The following is a 25324-nucleotide window of genomic DNA, read 5'->3' as shown; positions in this document are numbered from 1 at the left end:
TTTTAGGTTCTTCTGTAGAAATAAGGGGGAGGGGTAAAATGCTATATTTTAAATAGGCCTATACAGGCTATATTTTAAACATATTTATGAAGTGGCATTTCAAACATAATACACTGTTTTTATACAATATCAGAGGATACAACGTCTTGATCTCTAAACTTTCACCTGCATCAGAATTGAAATCATATTCCTCTTAATGAAATTCAATATTATTTTCACTCAGAGGTATAGAATGAAATTCATTCCTTTGAAAGCTTGGAAATTACTTTTCCCTTTGCTTACTTTAGCTTTTCCTCCAGTGTTCCCTTCCAATCTGGCAATTTAAATTGGTTCTTAGGTCACAAGACCCAAGATAAAATATTCTTATTCATTGGTTCAAAGGCTACATTTTGGTTCTTCAGCAAGCAACCCTGCTGTTTTTAGAAGTTTTCCAGTCTTAGACCCTGCTGCAAACATTGTGACACTAGCAAGTCCCCTTGTACCAACCCAATTCCATAAAACTGCTCCCAGTGCGCACAACCTCTCTCTCTCAGTGGGACACCACCCTGGTCCCAGAAAAATCTCTTTACAGAACATAGTGAGATGCACAGAAAACTTTGAGGAAACAATTCCACAAATTACACAAATAAGAATTTCTTAAAACCAGCATAATTTTAACATATAGAGAGGTACTGTTGAATAAAAACAAAAGAAAATTTATTTTCAAACTGGTCCTATTTGTGTGTATTTCAATATGTCTGCAACTAGGATCCAGTTTGCATAGTTACATACAGGATGCAAATAACAATTTAAAAAAAACCAAACAGAAGCTGCTAAAGAAACAAAAATTAATTTGACATATTGTGACAACTGCTACCCAGAAATACACTGCAAGGTGCAAACATCAGCATTCAAAATTGTACACTTTAGGAGCAGTCCTCTTCCCCTTTCAAGACACTCAAGCAGAATATCATTGTTCCATCTGGCTAATCTGCCAAAAGAAAGCACTTCAGTAAGGATGATTGCCTGAAAAATATGATATGTTCGTGCCATCTTGGTCACATTTGTCCTATTTATTTTTCTTCCTTTCTTAGGCTGGCGATGGATGATTCTAAAAGCCATGGCAAAGTTGAGATTTCAGATGCCTTTTGATTCCCTCTTGAAGCCGATATGTCTGTTCTGCGACCTAATGTGGAGTCTGACTGCTTGTCATGTTCCAATTAGTGAAGCAGATGTGAAAGATTTCTTATCATCACCTTAGCTTTCAATTTAGCTTGAAATGGAACATTCATAACTATGCAGGAGTTTACTAGTTCTGTTGTTTTTCCCTACCTGCATAATAATTTCTAAGTTATTTCATTTTAACTTTAAAAATATTGTTCTGCTCCTACTTTTACTGCTACTGGACAATTTTTTGTTCTTGGTAAGTTAATGGCAGTTTTGTCATAATCATTAGTGGGAATATAAGTAGTTTCTATAATGCGCTAATTATTTTAAGCCAACTTTTAATATGTAACAGACAGTTCTCTATTGCTATATTATTACTTAGTTAATTTGCCATAAGATATACTGATAAAAATATATTCAATCCACTTCATTATGTGTCAGTTTCAAATAATTTTCTGTCTCATTTTCAGAGTTCTTTCCCCATAATAAATGCAAAGCCTTATGCATACCTAAGAGCTTGTTAACTTTTCAAATGGTTTTTAATGCACTGGCCTGATGATTTCAGGGGCTACTTGAGTACAGGCTAAGTTTTTAACTAAGGTTCTAGTACATGGAGAGCTATGACCTCCAGCCTCTTCAGAGCTTTTCTAAGACCCATGTCTGTGACAACTTTCTCAGCTGTTTCCTCAGCTGTTGCAGTGCAAGAGGGAAGTTTCTACTGCAGCAGAGACCACCACCACCATGCGGCAGCACAAGCAGTGCAGGTGGCAACCAGAAGCACATGGCTCATGTGCAGTAACCACAGTGAGTGGAAAGTCTCCCATTGGGTAAAAAGCAGCACGGCAACCACAGCAGCACAACAACATCTCTATTCATAGTCTAATTTCCAGGGAGTGCACTGAAATATACAACCCCCTTGGAAAATGGATTGTTAGACCTTACATAGCAGGCAACTGGAGGTAGTAACAAGATTTAAAGAAGGAACATGTTTAATCATCAATCAAAGCAAAGTTGCATAATTATCAGCAAAGTTAGCTGCCATCTTGATAAAATGATTGTAATAATAGAAACTGAGGAGGAAATCTGCATCAATTTTGTCCCAGGATAACCAAACAGTAGACAGAAAGAAATTACCAGAAAGCTTTGCTAAGAAAAAAAAAAATTTCCCTCACCTGATACAGAGAAGCTATCTGTCTCTCTGTTGTCTGTGGAGAAAAGCTATGGAACTAATTTCGATAGGATGCCTTGCATTTTAGGCAACTTCAGTGAAAGGAATCTTAATGAATGCTGAAGAAATGTACTTCATGCTAAAGAGAAAAGAGAAGAAAAAAGTGTACAGAACTTGTTGTGATTCCTAACAATAACACCTCCTGACATTAAAAAAAAAAAAAAAAAAAAAAAAAAAAAAAAAAAAAAAAAAGAGGAGGACAAGTAAAAGATGAAAAAGTTGTGAGAAATGAGTCTTTTTAATAGCAGCCATGTAGATATTCTTATAAATTTAGGATTTTTAATAGAAGTAATACTCCTAATAATAGTCCTAAAAAAGGTAACATGCAATAACACATGAATAAACATCAGTGGTTAAAATCAAAGGTCTGTATGATCTGAACATTTATTTTCCCAAAAACATGCATAAGCAATTCCTAGGCTATAAAACAACATCCAAAACGGCATATTTTTTTCTGAGTACTGTCTAGTAATTTGCAACTTCCTAAATCAAAGTTCTTTCCAACAATTTAGGAAAGTTCAACAGCTTTATTTACTAGACTTGTCTTACCTTTCCTTAAACTCAAAAATGCTTTCAATTTGCTCTGCATTTTGAGACAAGGTCTTCCATAGCTTAGATTTTTGAGTATCGCATCAAATCCTAGAAAAATTGAAAGTTTAATTCAACCACCTGCTCAGGGCAGGGGTAAGTTCAAGATATGGTCTCCTTTTGTGTTACATGTAATTTTCATCTGATAGTCCTTCCCATAATTCTCCCATTGGAAGAAGCAGGAAGAAAGGGTTCCATATTTACTATCTCTAGATATATCATAAAAGCTATCTGTCATGTCTTCTAGATATTTCTATTCTTTTTCAGACTGAAGAATTTGAAACCTACCTATAACACCAAACAGTTTATTTTTCCTCCTTTTTAATATTTTTCTGGGAACTTTGAAATTTTTATAAAACATTTATTCTCATCTTTTGCTTATTTCTTTTTGAGACTGGTATTATACTGTTTTATTTTGTTAAAAGTACATAACATTTGATAAATTTAATTATATCTGAATGATCTGAAGTTTCCTAGCCCTATTCCTTCTTAGAAAAATTGTCTCTGAGTCACTGAATTAAATAGATTAAGACTTATAATAGCAACTACGAATAGTACTTTAAGCCTCATGAAATCATAACATCAGACCAAAAAGCAATGTGTTTGTAAAATCAGACACACTCTATTTCAGACCTACTTTACATGTACCCTTTAAAGTTGTAACACACTATTTTAATCACTAGATTATATGTGAATATATTCACATAATTTCAAAATCACCAAGGCAGCTTTGTCAGCTGGTTTGGCATGATTCTGTGATTCTGTTACTCTGGTCCTTAACCCTAATATGCTGCTTGTTTTTCAGTACTATGATGAATAAATTAAAATCACGGTATAAAGATACAAAATTTGAAGTCAGAAACAAACATTTATTTCTTCTTTTTTCCCCAAACATGTTTTTAATAATGTATTATGCTGTTACTCTCATCAAAAGAGTAAATATTCATTAATTGATCAATCTGAAACTAATGTATCATATAGAAGAAAAAAATTTAAAGGGCATTTATGAAATTGAGATATTAAGCTGCTAGATTATAGTTACAGTAAATGTCACTGAATGCAACAGAAACAATGATTTGCCTTAATTTTCAATTTGTTACATTTTAAAATCAAAATATGACAGTAAAAAGTCATGTTACTTTTCCTTTGAAAAAATTGTTAAATTGCATTATTCCAGTTCAGTACAGCGTCATCAATTTATTAAGTTACCATTATATATATCACCAGGGTCTCTACTGAATGTGACAGGTACATTTCCCTGTTGTAGTTGAGATTTTTTTCTACAGCCCGTCAAACTTCTCTAGCAATTGCTGATCAGCAAGTAAATATTCAGTAAGTAAATGTTCTAAGGTAGTGCCTAATTGAGACTGAGAACAACATCAGCTGAAACTGACTCTGAGGAAGGCATGTTCATAGTGGCTTGATCAGCCATGCTTGTTAATTCTAATAGTGACTAGATCATTTATTTCTGGAAGTGTTAGTAACAGCAGATAGTAATTATCCCCCAGTGAAGGAGAGTGCAAAGGGTCACTTTCTCATTAAAAAAGGACAATTAAACACACCAGATCTAAACCAATTTTTTTACCTTTTATTTCACATTATTTTGGTGAAATTACTTCCAACTATAAATAAATAAATTATGTAGAAAAATAATTATTTTAACCTGTATAGACAAAAATTGCTATCATATAATACATTCCCAATACCAGATGAACACATATTTAAACTCTTTTAGGCAACATCATGATAAAACATGCTGTAATATTAGGTCAGTTTGGGAAAGAAAAATCTCCTTTCATCATATTTGCATCTAGACTACAGAGTAGGTTCCACAACATGAAAATATTAAAGTACATTTTGATGAGGTGAAATTGCCTGATAAAAGTATTGATCAATTTTTCTATTCTAGGTCAAAATTGTAAAAAAAAAAAAAAAAAAAAAAAAAAAAAAAGATTTAATAAAATGCTTCAATACAGCTTTAGTTTATTTAGATTTTAAAAGTATTATCAGAATCCATAACTCAAGTAGATTTACAAACAACATGATTCATATGAAAACCTCTCAAACTTAGAAGACTACTCTAATGTACAGATTAGGTTATAACTTCATTGTGAGGCAGACAGAAGACACAGAGTGCAGCTTTTTTTGTAGATGTGAGAATCATGGTCTTGGGTTTTTTTTGTGTTTTTTTTTTTTTTTTTTTTTTTGTGGTTTTTTTTTTTTTTTTTCTTTTTTTGTGAATTAGGGTAGGATCTAAGCATCTTTTCTTTCAGAGACAAAGTTTGACATGTAAATCTATAGTAATCACCTTTAAATCCCATTATATTTCTTGCAGAAAAACTGAACTATTTAAGATTGCCCTATGTGAACTGTCTTATCAAACAGAATTCTTATCAGCCAGAATTCTTATCAGACAAAACCACAGGCTCATGTAAGGGCTTGGGTTGGAAGCCTTCTTTAAAGATCATCAAGTTCACCCCCTTGCCACACCCACACCACCACCACCACACCCTTCTTCAACATCCCCAAAGACTGAAAATGATAACCCAGCCATGGACTTCTTTTGTCAAATATGTGTGCTCAAAGCTCCACTTTACCTGACCTTGAACACTTCTGATGATGGCGCATATACAACCTCCCAGGGCAACCTGTTCCAGTGCCTCATTACCCTCTTTGTCAAGAATTTCTTCCTTATCTGAAGGAACTCCTAACCTAATTTTTTCACTTTAAAACTGTTGTCCTTTGTCCTGTCACTATCATCCCATGTAAAACATCTTTCTTCACTTTTCCTACAAGCCCTTAACACTTATGCTAGAATATGCGCTTCCCTGAGTCTTCTCTTCTTCAGGCTAAACAAACATCATTGCCTTAGATTTTCTTCATAGATTATAAAAAACTCTCCAGACATGAGACAAACTAAATTGAATGAAACCCATCTTAATTTCTTGAAGAAAACTAGAAAAAGAGGTACATTTTTTGGTGTCTCCTTATGCACAATGAAAGATCTGTGCACACTCAAAAGGATCGACTCATATAAAAGCAATGACCAACTATTAATTATTATTACTGAAATTTAGCATATATGAAAAATTTTACACTATGACTTACCCTGAATCTGTAAAATGGAAAGGAATACAATTTTTAAAATTAGAATTTTGGTAAGAAATGTATTTAAAGAAATGTATCTTATTTAAGTAACTTACAGAAATGAAAAACTAAATCATCAGAATTAAAAATCAGTTTAAAAATAAAATAAACATTCTTTTCACCTATGATTTCACGAGAATTACTAATGGGAAAATTATGATTCTATTTTTTTTTAGTGTTTAAGAAATGTAACATGACTGGTGAAAATCAGCACAATCTGCATCTCAGTCTGCTTCTCGAACTGCATCTCTTGACTAACACTTCACCCCAGGTTGTGAGTCATACACTTGTATTTCAGGCAAGCTTGCTGGTGCTATTGTGCATACTTTCTCCACCCTTCAAACCCCTTCTGCATATTCATAACATACTGGGTCAGGCGTTCACCTCCTTCTGACTGCCAGAGAGACTCCTGAACAGTCTGACAGGGAAGTTTCCTTAACAACTGTTTGGTAAATATTTTAATTATATTGGCAAGTTTATTCAAAACTGCAAAATTTGAACTCAGTGAGATCCACCCATTGAGTGTGATACTGAAAGTGATCCCCAGCAATACTGTAATTGAAAACTTTTGTCTGGAAGGAAAATAAATACTCATTCTGTCTGTTAGAAATTGAGAAATAAGAGTGCCCACTTCTCATATATATAAAAGCATAATGTCATATGGGCAGAAATACTCCATATTTTGTAAGTTAGAAGTTAGCAGTGTCTACTAATTAAAACGCAGACACACTCTCACCCAACTGCGAGATCATGAATAACTGTGACACTTACCCAATAGCACCTTGCCAGTTCACCATTTAATTTCAGCTGTGAATACCATTTTTTGAATTGATTGTTTTCCTTCTAGCTGCAAATAAATACATAATGGGTGTTTTTTGTAGATATTTATTACTTTAAATTTCCGTATTCAGTGTTTTGTCATTGGAGGTTTAGTGACATATAACCTAACATAATAAACAAAGCAACTACAAATATGATTAAATATTTGTCTTATTGTCTTTCTACACAGATATAAAGATATATTATGCTATGGAATTATTTTAAAAGTCAGATATTTGGATTTTTCTCCAGATTTCATGCACCTTTTTTTTTCTTTTTATTTAAATGGGTCATCTGTTTTATTATGTGTGATCTGAGTAAGTAGTCACTGCTCCAGAAAAATTTTCTGGAAAAAAAAACCATGACAAAATCATGTTTTGCTCTGTAGTTCAAAATACCAAGTGGTTAAATAAGAGAGTGAAATAAATCATGTCTATTCCTATGCAGTGCCCAAGGACATCAAAATTGTTTTTTAATATATCTAGACTTAAGTTCTTGTCTCATTTTAGTCAAACAATAGAGAATTTTTTTAAGTAAAAAATTGTTAGGATATTTTCACATCACCATAAATTATTTCTTAACCATACTTAAGTAAGAGTAGAAAGATGTCGAGATTATAATTCATAACCTAAGCCACTCCTCTCTTTTGCCAACATAGTGTAACTATATTTAAACACTTAAGACAGATAAATGCATATATGCTGGGACTATGAGGAATAATGCAGATCTACTAAAAGGCAGTTGTTGACTTCGTATATTATATTACATACAATATATCTCACAGCTTAATCTTTCTTTAGCTATTACCCATTAAGGACATATTTTTTGTAGTTCCACAAATGATGATGAAGTTCTGAAAGAAACATTGCACTTCAGCCTAGAAGGAGGCACCTAAAATAATGTCAAAACCTGATGTGGCTACTCACACAAAGGCATTTAGTATGAGTCAAAAACCCACTAAGAATTGATAGGGAACTGGCAATAATGAATTTGCAGCAAAGAAACCTTTGGAGATTTACTTCTGCTTTTTTGGGCAAAAAGATTTGTAAAATGACACTACCCCTGTGCTTAGGCAAATAAAACTCTATGTTGCTATCTAAGGTAATCCAATGGCTCTTTCTCTGAGATTCACTGACTGTAATGATGTCCTTTTTGAACATCTCTGTGCCAAGAATGAAGACACCTTGTGCTCAGGCATCTTATGCACATACACAGGTGTCTGAATGCAGGCCTACTGCACATGAATTAGAGGAAATCTGACTCCCAGGCCCACTAACCTCAGGTAGTGTTGATGTTCAAACAAGGATTATTAGCAGAAAACAATCTTTCTGTGAGCCACTTCATATGTCTGCTGCAGCTGAGGCAGGATTGTACAATAGCTATGGATAATTAGAATTATTTCAGTGTTTTAACTCTGTCTTAGCATTTTCCTTTATTTTTTTCTCTTATGGGATTTGGATCTCCAGAGAGCTCATTTGTCAGGTACAAATAAAGAAATTCTGGGATGGGGATTCACAGATAGTGAGAAAGCTTTAGAAATCTTCTTAGGGTTTTGTGAATCCTAAGTGTAGTGAAAAGCAACAAGAGTAGTGAAAAAAAATTACAGTGAAAAATTATATTGAAAACATTTAAAAAAATTGTATTGAAAACATTGTAATATATTTTTGTCAATTGAACCCAGAAGAAAATCAAGCTACTAAAACCTTTTGCATGCTACTTAGGTAGTTCCTACCATGAGAATAAAATTGGAAAAAAAAAAAGTTGTTGAGTTTTCCTCTATTAACCAATGAATTCCAAAACTTGATATAGTCAGCGGTGTTTGAAGGTTACGAGAGTGCGTAGGGAGTTACAAGGGTGCATTGACCCTGGCTGGAAACCAGATATCCACAAGAGGTGCTCACTTTCCTCTGCAAGTGGACTGGGCAGAGAAAATATAGTGAAAGGTTTGTGAGTTGATATAGAGACAGAGAGAGATCACTCATCAAATATCATCACAGACAAAACAGACTGAACCTGGGGATTGTAATGAACTTATTATTAACAAAGAGCAGAATAATGAGAAGTATAAAACATATTTTAAAAAACACCTTTTCCCCACTCCTTCCTCTTTCCCAGGCTCTGCCTCCTCCCCTCCAGCAGTGCAAGGAGACAGGGAATGGGGACCCGGATGATTATGGCAATTTCATCTCATGTTATTCCTTCCTCTGCTCCAGCATAGGGGGCCTCCCACAGGAGACAGTTCTCACAAGCATCTCACACATGAGTCCATCGCAGAGACATTACTATGATTCCTGATTGGCATGGCCCTGGCCAGAGGTGGCACTGGCTCTGCAGAACATCGAGAAACACTCCTGCAGCTTCTCAGAGAAGCCATCCCCATAATGCTCCAGCTGTCAAAACCTGGCCACAGAGACTCGGCATATCCGAGCACTTATTGTTGTTACACTGGAACTTAACTCAGATCTGGGTTTTTGATCTTATATAAACATAGCTAATTCCCTTGAAGAGAATTGCATTTAAGCAAAAGTACTCAGAACAAAGAAAAGTAATATAAAATGCTCAAAAATAGTTAGTCATTATTTTTCCTAATTTCCACTAGAATCACAAGTCAGTGGAACTCACAAGTCATATTATATCCAGAGAGTTTCCATCATAATATAGGAGTTAGAGATAAACAGATGAAAAAAAAATATTTTCAGGACAAGGGCCCTGTATACTAAAAATAAATCAATTTAAAGCAATACTCAAGAGATATGCATTTTACTGTTGCCAACCACATACCATCTAATTTTTCTATTCCCCAGTTATTCAGGAGTAGTAAAATGCATATTAGTATGGAGATTTTTTTGCAATGGGGCACACATTTTTTGCTAATCAAGCAAGCCTGTCAAAGCAACAGAGATGGAAGAAAGAGTAATTGGATCTTACTTGAAAACCTTCAGCTTAAGTTGTGGTCTAGAACTGACAGATTCTGTCAATATTTACAGAGAGGCTTATTACCATGTAGTATACAATTAGAATGACACACATATTTCTACCATCATAAAATAAAATTAAAAAAAATAAAATATATAATGTTATTATCTTAATTTTAAATTTTCTGAGTATAATGTTCAGGAATATTTTTTTCATTTGCATGAAACATACAATTAACCATAGGTTTTGGTCTCTGGTTTTATTGGAAATTAACAAATCATTAAAAAAAAGGTAAAATCTCATTATTATTTGCATAAATGAAAACCAGGTAGTGAAGCTAACTAAGAAAGACATATTATGCTATTTAGATTATGAATTTTGCTTTATTTTATAGTATAAGACCATAATTTAAAAAGAAATCAATAACAAAAGATAATTGCAAATACACATTTTAGTAACTAGGGTCTGCTAAATATCATAGTTTAATTTCATTCACAAACATATGATCAGAAATAACTCACAACAAAAATATATATATAATAATAAATATGAAAAACATTGAAGGAAGGGGAGGTTAATTGCTTTAACATTTTTTGTGTGACTCATGTTGTTTCCACAATTTCAGTCTCAATAATTTACTAATATTTTCATATGCTGGGTATCTGAATATTTCTCTTCATGAAAAATAGCTAACTGGAGACTTCTTTCTAGAAGGACTCTGTGTTTCAATTTTATCTCCGTCATTTATCATGTTTTAAATACAATGTTGAATCCTGACCTGTCCACAGACAGTGGTAGATATGTGATTGATTTCCATTTCCTTTTGATTTTTTTCGCCTTGAAATGAAACCTAATTCCAAATATAAACTGAGATCTGCTAAATATGTTTAGAAGGGAAATCTGAAAATTTGTAAAATCCTTGAAATTTGCATTCCTGAAATCTGTAAAATTGATCATCTGATTGGTAAATAATTGTATTCTTACCTCTGCTTCTATTTCTATTTCTTTTTTACTGAAACTTCTTTCTCACTAAGAAAAAAAAAGACTCATATGAAAATTTGGAACACAATTATATTAAGGGACATGAATTAAATAAACTGTGATGTTTCATGAACAAAGCTCATAGCTTCTAAAGAACTGTCAGTAACATCTGCTGTGTATCTGCATTTTCAATTTAAAATTTGAAGGGACATTCTTTTACCCAATTATATGTATGAAAATATCAAAATCCTGTTTTGAACTCCTAAGCTATATTAACTGTGAGAATACTTATCACTTACCATTATTATTAGCTGAAAAAGGCCGAAAACAAGGGTTTTTAGAGAAGAAATATCTGACAAGTGCATGCATAAAAAAATCTTTTATTTTGAGATGTAACTGTATAGCTCCCAGAGGAGTTTTTAGACACTAAGTTCTCCAAAGTACCTAGTTGGAGTTCTGAATTTAGTACTTAGATTAAGGAGACAATTTGAGAAAAAGCTGTCTTTCCTGGGTGCTACTCATTGGCCTGTTTAGCATAAGTGACTTGTGGGAACTGCAGATGTGAAGCTTTGAGTGGCTGAATGCCTACAGAATGCTTTGCAGCAGTATCTATAAGGTAGTTAGGCAAGAGAGGTGTACTTAGATTTTCAAATAATTACAGGGAAAAAAAATCTCATTAGATGGTATCTGCTAAATATTTTTTGTATAAATATTATTAACAACACTGTCATTTTTTCTTTATTTCTCCCCAGATCTGCTTCAAGAAAGAAAGAGACAGCTTTTGCATATTTTTGATTTTAGCTTTCTTCTATTTGCATATTTTATATTATTGCTCTGAAGTCTAAGGCAATATATTATATAGTGTGTAAAAATGACTAGAGTCTTATCTGTTACATCTGAATAATAAACAACACAAGACTGCCTTACAATACAAGCAGCAGTACAAGCACAAGATGTAAAAATGATCGAGAGCTCAAGTTTATGGGAACACACAACTAAGGGGAATACAAGTAAAGAAAAATTAATCAAACGTGTTTGTGAGGAAGCACAGAATAAATCTATGTGGGTTACTCTTCTCCATCAGACATGTATAATTGCATTGTTTCAAAGCTTGTTTGCTGGCTGAGTTCACAAATGTGCACAGGGTTTGGAAGCTTGCTGTTTTGCATTTGTGAGCCCTCTCCAAAAACTTACACAGTGCAGTCATTTAGAATGTTGCTTAAACATACTCTCTAAACCCAGCTCCATGTCTACTGCTTGTCATACATGGTGTAAAACTGATAGTATTTCAATGTCAGTGAAGGGAAGGGAAGGGAAGGGAAGGGAAGGGAAGGGAAGGGAAGGGAAGGGAAGGGAAGGGAAGGGAAGGGAAGGGAAGGGAAGGGAAGGGAAGGGAAGGGAAGGGAAGGGAAGGGAAGGGAAGGGAAGGGAAGGGAAGGGAAGGGAAGGGAAGGGAAGGGAAGGGAAGGGAAGGGAAGGGAAGGGAAGGGAAGGGAAGGGAAGGGAAGGGAAGGGAAGGGAAGGGAAGGGAAGGGAAGGGAAGCCTTGGAGGGTAATTGTTGTATAACACTGCCAGTTCACCACTGGATGATCTTTCAAATAGAAAATTCTGAGTATGCTGAGGCAGAACACATTTTAAAGAAATGTCTTATCTCTATCAGCTGTTTTTACTGATCATGGACAGTCAGCTAAACATCTATAAACCCTCTTCAGTCACAGAGCTGGAAAAGGTAGATCTGAAGAATGAAAAATATGCTGGCAATGTGACAGATCTTCCTGCTTGCCAGCCCATCAAAAATGGTGCTGAGTGGATCTGAAGAAGGCAGGTGATGAATCAGTGAGTCAGGCTAACAGAAGGACATAAAGAAATTGACAGTTCTGTCAACTAGCTCTTGGTGGGAAGCAATTAGGTTATGATGAATAAGAGAAATAAATCATGCAGAAACTGTAGACAATTAATTAGAGGAAACCTCCCCTCAAAGTACAGAATTGCTGTAAACTTTCAAAGAGGAAATACAGATTGCAGTGTTTTCACTGTAAAATTAAAATGAAGAGACAGAAAAAAGGCACAAATATCTAATGAAAACTCATAATTTCTTTCATTCACCTTTTCTTCCTGTCTGCCCCATCCTCTCCTTCTCTTACCCTCCCTCCATCCACATCTTAATTTGAATTTTGTTACAGAATAGCTATCATGACCACTCAGAACAGAACTGGAGAGAAGTACTTACATAAAAGCAGGAGTTCAGGAATATCAGGCTTCTACAACTGGGGAGACAAAGAGAAACAGAGTAGTGAAAATGTGATGGGAAGTCTGTATTGGCCCAAAGGGCCAAGGGTACTACAAGGTAGCACCTAGGAGCTCAGAATGTTGCTCTTGTGGCTTTTGAAAAAGCATTACGAGTAGAACATGAGAATTTCAGCAATCTCCTGAAGCACCAGACAGCTCTTTCTCTTTCTGTCTGAAATCTATCTCCCAGAAATAGCTTGAATAGTTAAAGTGGATTACACTGGTCAGATATACAGACAGACTGATTTTTCTTGTTGGTTTTTCTTTTAATTTTATTTTTTCAATGACTAAACAGAATCATGACTTCTATTTCTCATCCTCCTAAGCACAACAAAGATGGTTAGGTGAAAATGAAACTGTCTGTAGTTTTGTATTTACAGTATTAGAATCAAAGTGGGCCAAAGTTCGTGTCAACAACTGATCATTTTCTACTATGCAAGCCCACTTCCTTTTTAATTTCATTTCATTCAGAGAAATAAAATGTACAGTATCATAAAATATTAGGAGTATCATAAAATATAGGGCAAACATCTCTCTGACTGCCAAGAAAGAACTGCTACAACAGGGACGTTAAATTTCAAATGTCCCATTCCTTCTTAAGATTAGCTCATAGTGCTTTTAATTTTAACTTCTTCAAAATCTTTCATGGATTAGGTCAGCATACCTAAAGTGTGATGGTTTGTTAATAAAGAATCTTAAAGTAATTTCTCATTTGGAAGAAGTATTTTATCAGTAATTTTCAGATTACATAATGGTTACTTTATGTTTGGATTTGATTGCTCAGAGAGCATTTTAGTAACTTTTGAGTTCTTTCAAAAGCTTGGGTTCTTAAGATTTCCTCTTAAAAAGAATAATTTTCTCTGATACTAGGCATATTAAGATGTGTTTAGCTGAAAATTTGTTTGTTTTTTAAAATTTTTTATCTATCATCCACCTACCACTTAAAAACAAACTCTTGTTACTGTAGAGAAAAAAATATCTATTATTGCATCATACAAAGATAAACATATGTAAAACAAAGTAGATGCAGAAAACGTCTTTAGAAAACATTGATGCTACAAATAAATGAATTTTAAAAAATAGATTTAAAACCAAACCCAGTCAAAACTGATCTAGACAAAAGAAGTCTGACAAACTGCAGTACTGTGGTTTTGCAAAATTGTTGCAAAACTTTAGGAATTTTGCTGGCAGTGGCAAGACTGGATTACTGCAAGATGCCTTCAGGTTTGTTCAGTTTCTGTGTTTTGGGTTTGTGTTTTTTTGTCTTGGGAACTTGGCTTTTTAATTTTTTTATTTCCTGTGATTGAAGGCCCTTGTAAACTTTGAAAAAAAAAAACAAAAAAACCACACAAAAACCTACCTAAAACTTTACATCTGAAAGAGTAAATAATCTCTATATGATCTCTGACTTTTTACCCAAATAATGATTAGAAGATCATATAAGGGAGGACAAGTCAGCTTTGTTCTTCATTTGTTTCTCGTATTTTAATTTCTAACCCTCGGCAAGTCTCTTCCTTTTATAGTGTCTGTATTTCTTGCCTGTAGTTTTAAGATTACTTACCTGACTTACTAAACACTCCTCCCTTATTAACCACAAATATGATCTAGAAATCAGAATCTTAAAATTCTCCTTTTAAAATTAAATCCTCATATGATTTTCTGTCAGTAACTTCCATGTGTCTGTGTGAACTCTGTGATAGAATCTTCTGTGGTATTCACATGCCCTCTGAACAGAGAGAGACAACTTTCTCAGGATTTCTCCTCAGAGAAGCTGTGAGAGAAGCAGAGAAAAGAAAATCAAAACAGTTCTTACGTCATTCGCTGCTCCCTGTTTGTGCTCATGTGGAATGTGTTGTGGAGATTGTTTACCCAAGGTGATTGCTTGTTCGGATACTGGTGAGGATGTTTTGGATTCATTGACCAGTTGGATCCACGTGTGTGTCAGGACTCTTGGCAGAGAGTCACAGGTTTTTCTTATTAGTGATATAGTTAGTTAATGATAGTAAAGTTATGGTATAATATAGTATAATAAAGTAATTAATTAGCCTTCTGAAGTCATTGGAGTTCAGATATCATTCTTCCTGTGTTGGGCAACTCAGCATCTATAATCATCTACGTCTCTAGTTCCTGTCTTCCAAGTGGAACTCTCCTGGGTAATAAGAATTACCACTGACTTCTGCACCAAATGATAAAGACTGTAATTATGCACAAATATATGCTTCCCTATCCAAAATCTGTCACTACTGTCTGTCTCCTCTTGGCAGTAAATTGGGCTTTCTGGTTGAAAATCCTGTCACCATCCATCACCAATCATGGTGGCAATGGTTTCTCTTATTTTATTGTCACCAAACATTCATCTAGACAAATGATAGCTAAGACAAATGATAACAGTGATAGCTACACTGAACAAGCATTTACCAACTTAACCTCAAGCAGACACTGGCTACTTACAATTTAATCCAAAGATTATAAACTCAGTTTATGTGAATGCAATCAGTATTATACCATATGAAATTTGTGCAGGACACTGGTACTGACCAGATTTCAAATGGAAACTGAAAAAATTCTGTGTATCTAACAATGAAAGTCATTTGCATAGTTTCTTTTAAGTAATATTTTTTTTTAAATTTTTTTCTTGTCTACTATATGCAAAGTGCCATGGGCTGATTAGATCAATGTTTACTAGCAGAGAGCTTCCAAAAAGTAGAAACGTGGGACGAAGGTAAACGGCAGCATGGGGGAAGTCTGCATCTATAAAGTGAGTTTGAAGAACTTGGAAACATTAATCTTTCCCAGACTTTTTATGCTTTCATTATTTTGCTTTTGTCATAGAATTTCTGAAAATTTTATTTTTATTTTAGATTGAAGTGTTAACTCAATAATTTCTAGACAGCTAACATAAATATAGCTTGCATGAGGCATGATGTATTCACATACATTAAAGCCAGAAAAAAATAGATTTTGAGGACATTAATTATCCATATTTCTCATCAAGACATTAGTAGGTTGTACTCAATACTGTACCTTTTGTTCAGGGAAGATAGCAGTAGCAGAAGCAATTGTCAGAAACGGATAATGATTCAAATTGTGCTTTCATAAAATGAAAAGAGTCCAGCAAAAAGTAGGGGAATCAAGGAGTGACTAAAGTCATGTTCTTACTGCAGCAAAGATTGAATCAGTTTAATAAGCCTGCCATACTCTTACTTATAAATTTAAAAATTATTTTTGATTTCTCATAGGTTATTAATATTTTTCCCCTTCTAAAATAAATGTAGCTGATACAAATACCAATAGCTACATGCCTTGGGAATATCCATCTACTTTTCCCACTGGATGCCACTGTTTGATCAAATTCAGGCAAACAAAATCCTGGAATAATTGTGAAAATTTGTAGCTGAAAAAAGCCGTTAATTCAAATTAAAACATAGAGTCTTTAGGAAATATTTGAATCATGTTTTATTAAAATGCCTGGAGCACAATTACAGTGGTTTTAGTAAGGATTATATAAAATTAAAGATTGCATGAGGAAATAAAAAACAATTTATAGGGCAAGATAGAACAACAGAAACATGTAATGATATATAGAACAGAACTTATTTGTTGAATAACAGATAATTGTTTCAACATCCTATTTTGAGTATGAGTTTGTAATTTGACACTGACTGATAAGGGACTTGCCACTAACATTAGTATATTTTACAGGTGAAAGATCAAGTATACTTATCTTTGTTATAATAGAATTAGCTTAGTATGAGGAGTTTCAGTTATTTCTGAAAGCCAATATTCTAATTTGACTGTCACTGGAACCAATGGCACTTCACCATTCAATTTCAGAGGATATCATCAGGCCAACATGAGTATTAAGAACATCATTGCTTCATCTCACTCCTTGAGGAAGCATTGTTCAAGTGACAGTAATGGTATTCAAACAATGGTAAATGCTCTAGTACAAAATAAGAAGTGACCTCTAAAATGTAGGTAAACAAAATGCAGTAGCACCAGAAAAGAAAATATTATAAGAACATACCAGCATAAGGAGATTATACGAGGAAAACATGAAGAAAAATATTACAAATAAAATTAATTCAGTTTCCAGAGATTAATTCAAAAGACAAGGAATTATCAGAAATTTCTTATGAATCATGCCAGGAAAATATGGTGATAATATTATAAATCTTCCATTGTATCTAGATTACCATGCACTAGTCTTTTTTATAGCATTTGAAACTTAGCTTTTTTGAATATAATTTGAAGTATTACACAAATTATGACAGCAAGACATTGATTTAAGTATATGAATCCTTGACTTTTGTAAGTATATTCCAAAAATGTTGTATAGCTACGTAATTAGAGTTATCTTCTAGCAGAGACATAGTATGGGGATTTTTTTGTGATAAAATGAAGTAATCTTTCCCATTCATTCATTCTTCAGCCTCTTAGACACTGCGTGTTTTCTGATATCTTTACATTATAATATTTGTAGAATTCTGAATATCCATCATACACCACTCAAATACATTCCTAAGGCTTGCCTTATGCTTGAAGACAAGAATGACAAAAGCCTACCTATTTCAAAGATGTGCACATTACAAGTCCAGGCTTTATGAAACACTGTAGTTAACTGTGCCAAGACTTGTTTTTACAGATTACTTAAAATGAAGACTGCACTGTAAACCTTGAAATAATTGTAAATTCTGGCTAGCACAGTTTCGTGGTACTTTTTGACAGTGTTTTCTAACATCCCAAAACATAAAACTCTTGATATTTTGCTTGGAAGCTGATGCAGTATGGCTGTCTTGAGCCTTCGGTCAGCAGAGGAAATTCTGGCACAGGTCAGTCAGTTTCATGAGGATGTGGAATAGTAGTAGTTAAGAATCAGTAACAAGAAGGAAAAAGACATAGAATTAAAAAAATTGAAGACAGAATCAAAAACAATAAAAAAGTGAGATTTTGGTAGAAACTGAAAAATAAAAATAGAGAGGAGCAAAGGAAAAAATGAGTAACAAAATTTAGTGTGTTATATATCAGGTTTGTTTGGTTTTTTAAAAAAAAACCTGTTCTTCCATGCATTTATTACTGGGTGGATTTTTGGAGGGGATAAATCACCTCAGGAAAACTAGTGAGTATCCTATGTGTTTTTATCAATTTATACATTTATGTGTGTCTATATGTGTATCTATGAGCATGTGTGTTTACCTAACTATTCTTTTTCTACAACACTGTTCTATTTTCCCTAAGAAGCTGTCTCTAACCTGATTTATTTTTATATTTAATTAAAATTTTGTATAACTAAAAAAAGAAAAAAAAAGGATAGGATATTTTGGGCATTGTATCATAAAGAGGAAAAAACAAACAGGAGTCATACATCTGTGCACATCTTCTACATTTGATTGTGAGGTTAAGGTAAAAGTCTTCCAGGCACTTATCTAAAGTACATAAAAATAATTAGCACTGGTCATTTAAGGATGCTGTAAATGGCTCCGTTAGAAAATTAAAATATGGATACTGCCTAGAAAAGATAAGTGCATAGAGAAATCCTGTCTGCCCTAACTATGAACCAGTCAGTTAAAACCTAGCCTTGAGTGCTAAGTGTCACATTGAGTCAAAGTGGCAAAGTTAAAAGACCCTGCAGGAAGCAGGCACAAATCTCAGGTGAGAGCTGATTTGTGTCAGAGGAGCTCAAAGCAGGCAAAGCAAGCTCCTGTGTTCCTGAAACTAGAAGTGCACACATGTCTAGTCCCCGTGTCCCAGGTTTCCAGCAGTGTGTGCCAGCAGTGAGCTGTTCAAGCATGGCAGGAGGCATGTGACAAAAAGGACATCCCTGGTGAATAAGCCTTAGCACAGCCTGAGAATTATGCCCAGGGCAATCGATGATGCCTACTGCTGCCAAAGCAGGCAATGAGGAGGCACCAGTGAGGGTACAGGAATAGGGGAGGAAAGTAAGACAAAGTTGGCTTAAATCAGAAAATATTACTGTAGATTAAAGAGAGTAACAGGTAAAAAGGGGGTTGAAGTGATAGCATTTCATTTGACAGCAAAGCTTCCCTTTGTTCTTACAATCTCAAATAAATTAAAGAAAAAAAAAAAAAAAAAAAGGACACGATTCTGAAAATATGCTTGTGACCAATACCAGTTACATGAGCATATGAATACACTTTCCAAGGCTGGCAGCACTGCAAATGGCCAAATGAGTGCTAATTATCAATGTAATGGTTGAAAAGCATTTCTGCACATCTGAAATGTTTAAAGAAACTCCTTTTGTATTACCTTTATTTTATAGTTCATAAAAAATCCTGCCTAAAATGAAGCCAGTTGTGAAGTATTGCTATGCAATCTGACTTGGTGTACTTTGCTTATGTACAAAATAATAATAGCTTCTGTACTGTCATTTTTTGACGAAATTTCCCTTTTGTGTTTTTGTTCTTCTTTTTTCATTTCATCAAAGATACTTAAAGCAAAGTCCTCATTGACACATCTTACTATTTGAACATACTCTAGGCCCACAGTTTCTCATCTTAATCCACAGTCTATTTTTTCTGCTTTTGTTTCTGTGGATTGTTGTGGGTTATTTTAATCTCTTACTTTAAAACTCACTAAGAATCTTCACCTCTAACCATGGAAATTGCAAAGAGCACTCCCTAGATGATAAATTAAGTACAATTTTTCAGATTTATCTGTTCTTTAATGTTTAATGTAATTGTTAGATTGAGTGTGGTCAATGAATAAATACAGTGCATATGAGGATGGTAGAAAACAATAGCTTCCATCTTAAGCAAAGACATCCTTCTGTGGTTTTTGCGACCTAAATATAAATAAATAGAATTTCCATATGCTTTCTATGACATTCCATATGATTTTATTGATGAATTCTGGTTCATAATTCATGATGAGGAGAAAATATAAGTGTATATTATTATTTTCTTTGTAAATAATACATTTTCTTTATAAATTTGCCTTTTGACTTGAATACTATTAAAAACAAATTTATCTTTAGGATGGATTTGTGAATTTAGTACTGATTTATTCCATCTTAGCCACAGTTTACTTCAAGTATTCTAAAATACCAAAAATTTTCATAATAGTATTGATGTCATTGGAGTCACTTTGATTTTTGGAAGGTAAGGAAATTATCCTTTCCACCTTTTTTTTTTTTTTTTTTGTCTGATTTCATAGCAATTACTGGAAGACATAAACTATCATTTCATGGGTCTATTATAAACAAGTAATATTTTACCTGGTATTTTTTAACACATGAAGAACAAAGCTTAGGTCACACTGTGAAGTTCAGGTTATTATATCAAGGCTTTAAAAAGTCTCCGTTCTTTGAAATCGCTGCAAAAATATACTTCTAACATGGTTAAAATTAAAATCTATTGCAGGTCTTCAATATGGGAAAGTGGATATTTATAGAAAGAGTTCAGGAGAACATATCTTAAGAACTTTAAAATAAATTCTACTCTGTGACCTTCAAATACTATAACATAGTAGGAGATCTGTCATTACACTGTGGTGACAAAACAGCAGCTCTCTTTCTGACCACTCTATAAAAACAGCAATATTTTTGCAAAATTTCTTTTCCTATGTTAAACTGCCTTGTCTACCCCAGGGTAAACTGTTGTTTAATCTGTCAGTATTCTGGGATGTTATACAAGGAGATAAATTAGCTATAATCCTTGCCCCTGGAGAGTTTCATTACACATAAAAACAATCATATGAGAGAAGGTAAAAAAAAAGTAAGAATTAGGAGGGAATAAGGGGAGAGAAGGAAGGACATCAGTTATGAAATCCTCAGTTTTAATGGTGTTTTGGATAGCTTTTTATTTAGATGGATTTTTATCTTTCATGGAGGAATAATAATTTTTTTTTAAAAATGAGAGTGGTGGAACAGAGGAAAAGATATGAAGGTGAGGAGGAAAAAAAGAGTATGTTCCCAACAAATAATGATGGAGGGAAGGATGTGAAATAAAATGTGTCTTTTAAGTTTTGCAAGAAAACCAGTTGCAGCCATTGGTAAAGAGAGGTGCATAATACACAAAGTTGGTCCCACCTCCAGAGCAGGAGACCTTCCATTCCATTGAGAGAGGTAGCTTGAAGAAACAGAGCAGAGAAAGCAAAACAGCAATAAGAAGAAATCAAATGAACTTGCCCTGCCTGTTTTTCTTAATCTCTTCATGTTGATAGAAGTTAGCCTGTCTGAGAGTGCTGTTCTCTTTTGTAACAGATACCTCCCAACCCCAAGGTAATTTTATATTAATTTACATTTCTTTTTTCTTTTGTTTTGTCTCTGTGTTCATAGCCATGTGATGATCTTCCTCACATATCAAAGCTGTAGATTCCCCCAGCAGGTATTTATACATGAATAAGATACCTCTTGAGCCCTTTTGTCTCCAGGCTAAATAAATCCAGTTTTTCAGCCTCTCCTCATATTACAGGTGATCCAGTCTCTTGATAGTGATCAGCAAAGATTATTATCTTTGTGGTCCTTCATTGGATTTCCTCCATCCATGTCTTGAACTGGCAAAACAAGGACTGAGAATTGTACTTCAAAGGTGTTTCACTAGTCCTGAACAGAGGTGAAGGGTCACCTTCCTCAGCCTGTAAGAAACACTTTTCCTTATGCAGCCCAGAAGGCTGCTGGCCACAAAGTCAGACATTCAACTTGGTGCCCACCAGGATCACTAGGTCTTTTTCTGCAAAGCCCTCTCCAGATACTGACACGTTGAGATATACTTGACATTTCCTTTTGTTGAAGTTTGTGAGATTATTCTCTGCCTGTTGAGATCCCTTTGAATGACAGCGCAATGATCTGATCTAACCAACATTCCCACTTTTGTATCTTCTGAAAACTCATTTTGGGTGCAGTACATCCCATTAGTCACATAATTAATTAAGTGAAAAAGTATTGGTCCAACCTTGACTCCTAGAGCACAACATTAGTGACTGTCCTCTAGCTGAACTTTGTTCCACTAATGGATCCACTTTATATCTGGGCAGTTCAGGCAGCTTACAAATAATTTCACTGTCCCTTTAACGAGTGTGGAATTCAACAGTTTGTCAATGAAATATTATGACATTGTGGAAAACCTTGCTGCAATCAGCTTATACAATGTCTACCACTCTGCCCTCATCCACCTTGCCATCCATTTCATCATAGAGGGTGATTATCAGGTTGATTAGGCATGCTTTCCCCTTCATAAATCCATACTGGCAATACCCAAGAGCCGCCGTCTCATTCATGTTTTAGTAAAGGTTTCCAGGATTATTTGCTTCACCACGTTCCTGGGGAATGAGGTGAGACTCTTTAGTTCAGTAGAGGATCCCCAGATCCTCCTTCATACCCTTCTTGAAGATGGCAACGATCATTACCTTCCTCCAAGCCTCAAGAGCCTCCTCCACTTGCCATGACCTTTAACAGCTGAGAGTGGCTTTACAGTGCCAGGTCTCTCAGCAGCCACTGTTGTATCACATTGGGTCCCACAGGTTACGCCTGTCCAGCTTTGGTTTTTTTTCAACGTTGTTTAGCATTTGACAGGGAGCTTTGATTTTTGACAAAGTCACAACCCCAAATATTTTCATACAACCCTGTGCTTGCACAGTGTGACTGTGACCAGCCACAATTTCCACTTTATCAAGAATGACAGAAAAGGAACACATAAACAGCAGCTGTCACTTTTGTCAGTATCATACTCCACACATTTTCATATGACTTTGTAGTTGGCAAGTTTCCATTTGTTGAAACTGTCATGTCTATTTGCTCCCTGGGCAGCCTCTGATGGTTCACATTTTTGCCTTCATATCAGGAAGTGCTCATGTCTGAAAATATAGAAAATTTTCTATACACACATATATGTAAGTAAGTACACATATATTTATATAATTTAATATTTACATATAGATAAACTTTAGATATGTTTATATATACTTTTTCATCTGTATATACTTATATATAGATATAAAACTTAATTATATGGACTAATAAAGGTGCATCTACAAAACATTCTGAAGTAAGAGTTAACGGGAAAAATATTTAAAGCTTAAACATAAACAGAAAGTAATTTTAAAATGTTAAAAATGTTGGGCACTCCCATGTTACAAGACTAATGAGCTATTCCAAATGATTCCTGTTGGATCATGCGCCTTACTGAAATCAGTTTCTTGAATAATTGCTCCAAACAACAATCCTTGAGGCTGGGTGGGTTGGCATTACAGAAGGTCTACTTAATCTTGCATTTAATTTCTTTGTGTACACAATTGCTGTGTTTCTACCCCGGAAAGCAACTAAGTACTGTACAGCAGCTCACTTATTCACTCCCTGATCGGTAGGGAGGGGAATCAGAAAAAAACCCCAACCTCTTGGATTGAGATAATTACAGTTTATTAATTGAAACAAAACAAGATAATAATATTAATAATAATAATAATAATAATTAAAAGACTAGAGAGAGGAACAAACCCCAATAAAAAATAAGAGATTTATAATAAAAATTTCTCACCATCCACTGACCTATGCCAGGCCATCCCTGAGCTGTGACCAGCAGTTCTTCCTGGCCAACTCTCAGTTTATACACTGGGCATGACACGCTAATGTATGGAGTATCCCTTTGGTCAGGTCTCTTTTTGGTTATCTTTTCTAGCAATACTCTCTCTTGGCTTATTTTGCACTTGCAAAATAGATCATGTGAAAAATCCTTGACTTAGGGTAAGCACTACTCAGCAAAAAGCAAAACTCCAGTGTGTTATCATCATTCTCATGCCACATCCAAAACACAGCACTATACCAGCTCCTAAAAAGAAAATTAACTCTATCCCAGATGAAAAGGGGGCAATCATATACTTGTATGCACATTATATCAGGCCAACTTCTGAGAGGCTGAAAGGAGGAATTCCTTAACTGAAAAGGTCCCAGGGTCATAAACAGATTCAGAAGTGAGTGCTGGTGTGTGTCTACGGGCTATGTTCTGCAGACATTGCAAGCTCACTGTGCTTCAATGCACACTCTGAACATGATAAGGGCAACAGGCGCTGTTGAAGGTGTCTGTGATGCCTTCTGATGGTATAGGATGAAAAGCAGACAGTCTCTAATAAAACTCTAATAACAGGAGACTAAAAACTCTCTGTGAAAAATGATTAGTGAGTTTTATCTGAATCAAACATTTATCATAATCTTAAAAAAAATAGATTTTAAAATGTTCTTTAAACTGAAAAAATCCCACTACCACCAAAAAAACAAACAATCGAGCAAAACAAAACCTGGAAGTAACAATGAATTTTCCATACAGAGAGATGTTTCAACTAAATCTCTGATAGCTACAGAGCACCAACTGCCCAAAACACAATTTTCAAGGGAGCTGCAAGCATGCTTTCAGCTTGGCAATCATCATAATTTTAAAAGTATTTATAAGCAAATTCATGTGGTTTTTTTGAAAAATACAGCACAATTTGTGCTTCCCAAGGGGTTTTTCACTGTATTTCAACAAATACTGACATTTAGAAAGCTCTTTTTTTGTAAAATTTATTCTATTACAAACCACATACTGTGGTTTCAAACATATTTTTTGCATTAGATAGATTTACCATTGCAGTTATTTAGTTTTTTTATGAATCAGACCCACAAAATATAACAAGATCTAAGGTGTACTTTTTACGTTTATATGGCAGCTACGGTGTGCAAGAAGCCCATGCTGTGTCAATGAGAGATAATATCCCTACACACTGGGCAGAAAGATGAATCCCCTGAAGTCTGAGCTGTTAGGTTTAAGTGGGACAGCAACTACGATGTTGTGGAATATTAACAAGATAAAACGGCAATTGGACATTTGATTCCCCAAAAGTAGGAAGCCTAAACAGAAGCAGTAGGATATGAGCTAGAAGAGAAGCAGGGATGGTGTGCTTTGTTCTCATATAGCAGACAACAGATCTCACAGCCCAGAGTAATATGTGACTTCTAAAATACTCTCATTTGTTCTTTCATTCGTCTGGTGCTAAAACTTCTAGCCATTTGTTGAGTTAAAATTGTTGATGTTTAAAAATATATAAAAACTGTGTCAAGTCAATGGTGAACACAATCATATCACAAAGGAAATTTAAATATATAAGTGCAACACTTTCCAGACATTTATGTGAAGTTATTTCTCTTGGTTCATACTGAAAGCAAAAAAAAAAAAAAAAAAAAAATATATATATATATATATATATATGCTGAAAAAAAG

This window comes from Anomalospiza imberbis, chromosome 5 (genome assembly GCF_031753505.1).
Source record: "Anomalospiza imberbis isolate Cuckoo-Finch-1a 21T00152 chromosome 5, ASM3175350v1, whole genome shotgun sequence".
NCBI classification, from domain to species: domain Eukaryota; kingdom Metazoa; phylum Chordata; class Aves; order Passeriformes; family Viduidae; genus Anomalospiza; species Anomalospiza imberbis.
This window is presented reverse-complemented; position numbering follows the sequence as displayed.